Here is a 3384-nt window from a genome sequence, read left to right on the forward strand (position 1 = left end):
TATAAAGATTATACCGCCCTAAACAAAGTACAAAGAAAGAAAAGCAACAAAACTAAGTTGGTAACACACTACCAAACCTAGTCAGGATCAAAGTAAATTTTACACCAATTTTTCATACATCATAGGAATTAACAGATTCAAAATCCGTGAATGTTAATGATAGACGCATTTATGTGTCTATTATATCTCAATTGTATATATTGTTAGTGCTCGATTTTGTACTTATTTGGTTATTTTATGTCTTTGTAGGTGTTTTTGGAGAAATAAGCTTTTGCGGGAAAATTGGCTCGAAAAGTGGTATTTGCGCTCGTGAGAGAAAATTACTATTCGGACTCTCAGTTTTGATAAGGGGAACCTCAAATGATAAGGGGTACTCAATTTCTATTCACACCCCTTCAAAGGATAGGGGCACTCCACCTCATGACTTTCATACGAACAGAAAATGGCGGGAAATTTGTTTGGTTTCTGCATGAACTTCTGAAGATGGACTTGACCAATATTGTTGCATATTTCGGGTATTTGATGCTATATTTATGGAAGCTATGTGGGAGATATTCTCGAGAACTTGATCACAAAAGGGAAGAGGAGATAAACAGGGGAAGTACGTACGGTGCTTAGATGAATGAATACGAGAGTTTCTCCGGTTGGAAGTAAAACAGGGACGTGCATGTTTCGAGTTTTCTTTATCTTGATTTGGAGAATATTTGGAAGATTATGTGAAGATTGTGAGATGATATGAACCCTCAGATTTATTTTATACGCTGAGTAGAGCTTGGATAACTGCATGAGACGCGTACAAAGAGTTTGGAAAGAAAGGAAAAGCCGAGACTTTTGGTTGAAGAAAAAGGAGATTTCTTGGAGATTAAATCGACACGTGGGCTATAAAAGGAGTTGTGATAACTCATATAAGGGGGGCGAAACCTTAGGAGAATTTTAGAACACCACAGAGCTCGAGAGATAGAGTTGCAGGAAAATACAATATTCTGCTGCTGCTGCTGAAGAGGAAGAACACGAAGAACATTGACGCACAAGTATCTGTCGCAGAACAATATCGTTATTCAACAACAGAACCCATCTATCGTTTATCAACAGTAATTGCATTAGGTCTTTAGCTACTGTTTCCTCTTTGTAACAGAGATTTTGCAACGCCTTCACACTGTTGCGAATCGGTTGTGTTATCACTTTTTCACCTCCTTGTACACTTTTGAGCTATAAAAACATACTTTGAGAACATGGTTAATATGAAGAGCTAAACCCCATTGCTGAGGCGATAGAGGAAGCTATTTTTACAACAAAAAGTGGTATATTCTATTTTTATCTTTTTATTTGCAATAATTATATGATTATTTGCCTTGAACTATTATTGAATATGATTTTTATTTGAGTGATTGTGATTTACTTTGATGGAGTATGCTTAGTTTTAAGACTTTTGATGCTTCATACTTGGTATTTACAATTATTACTTTTGAAAATCTACTTGTTGCAATATTTTAGAATCAAATTAAACGATAAAATTGCATAAATATAAATATTGGTTTAATCACTTTGAACTTGGGAAATAGTGGAATCTTAGCCTCAGTGTTTCTTTTAATATTGATATCATCTTTGATTGAGTTTGCTATAATTTTCAGTGAGTTTTCTATTTTAATATTAGAATTTAAGTCTAATTAATATCCTTCACAAGTCTGAGAATCGAACCACTTTTACCACTATCTACAAATTACATCAATTTTTGGCGCCGCCGACGCGGACTTGTTTTTAGGGTTTTAGATTTATTTTATTTATTATTTTTGTTCTTTTTTATGTTTTTGGGTATTTATCTTGTGTCTACAGGTTCTGGATCATAAAGAAAATTGAGCCAAAGAGTTTGGTGATTTCATAAAGACTTGGAGCTAAAGATTAAAGAAAAAAGAACAGAAAAGAAGACAATTTTATTTTAGGTTTGTTTATTTTTTTTAAAAAAAAAATGTATTAGGGTTTATTTTTGTAATTTTTCTTTATTTTTGGACTTTTGGACTTTGGGACATTATTTTTTTATTACCCTACGGAAGGGTACTTTAAATATCTGTTTGCAGAGAAGGAGGACAATTACGATATTGTCTCTGCACCTTGGGTTCGTACACTAGACATCGGAGTCAGTGGCCCGAGTCGACTACAACCGATTCATCCCCCGTCTGGAACGGGAGGTAAGATTCTAAACACTCGCGAATCCCCTGTCAGCGAGTTACTGGACTCCTTCGTATGCATATATGTTGAGGACTGAATACGACATTTATTTTTCTAGTAAAGGGCAAGGCCTGGCCATACAAGATAAGGGTTCGGATTTCATCACCGTTCTCTTCTTGCCTTTAGGAACACGTAACCTACGCGAACCTAAGCCTAAAATTTTGACTAGAACGAGACCGATAGGGTAACGAGCTTAACAGGAAAGTCATTCGAAAAATATTGGTTACTCTTTTAAGCATACTTCGAAGTTCTTGACGGTTTCTGTAAGTTGAATGCGTGACTGCGCCGCCTTGTAATACCGGTGAGGCCTTGGGTATCAAAGCTCCACCGAGCTTCCCTCGCCTCTATTCAACTTACGTTAACTCGGATTGATTCCAGAGGGGTTTGCTTAAATTGTAACGAATTCCCGTTCGAAGGATTAGAAGCTGGTCTAGAAACAATCTAAGTGGAGCCATCATGCTTTTTGTTTGCTAGAAATCAATAGGTTTGATTTGGTTGAGTCGGCCTTGATCTGTGTTTGCTTACCCTTCCAATTTAGAAAATTCTATTGTATGCCTGAACGTAAAAGAGACGCACTAGGTAGATTTGTTAAAGAGAAACCTAGTAGTTCGAAGCGTCTCGATTACCTTAATCTAGAAAGTCCGACTTTTGAAGAGTCTGTTTTTGAACGTCTTTGACTGAGGAGAGAATCCATGTTGCTCTAGCGCCAGAAATGGCAACTTTGAAAGCTTTGTTGAATCCAACTAGTGTATTAAGTTAGCTGAAACGGAGGCACCCTATGAACTGAAACCTGGGACCTTACAGATGCTCCCAATCTTTTTAGGGAAAGAAAATGAAAACCCTTATTACCATGTTAGGGATTTTGAGGAAATTTGTAGTACTCTAAGAATTAGAGGCTTAGATGATGATGCTTTGAAACTTAGGTTATTCCCATTTTCCCTGAAAGATAAGGCCAAGTCGTGGCTATATAGTTTGGACTCCGAGTCAATTGAGACATATGAACAACTTACATCTGCCTTTTTCAATAAGTTTTTCCCTAGGCACAAAATCGTCTATTAGGACGCAAATATGCACATTTTCACAACAAGAGGGAGAATCTTTATATAGGTATTTGGAAAGGTTCAATGATTTATTATCCCAGTGTCCTCATCATGGTTT

At 36.5% G+C, this 3384-nt stretch overlaps 1 pseudogene; it reads right to left on the reverse strand.

Moving 5' to 3' along the window:
- Positions 1-3284: 3284 nt before the first annotated feature.
- Positions 3285-3384, reverse strand: LOC113292151 (annotated as a pseudogene).

This window comes from Papaver somniferum, chromosome 6 (assembly GCF_003573695.1).
Source record: "Papaver somniferum cultivar HN1 chromosome 6, ASM357369v1, whole genome shotgun sequence".
Lineage (NCBI taxonomy): Eukaryota > Viridiplantae > Streptophyta > Magnoliopsida > Ranunculales > Papaveraceae > Papaver > Papaver somniferum.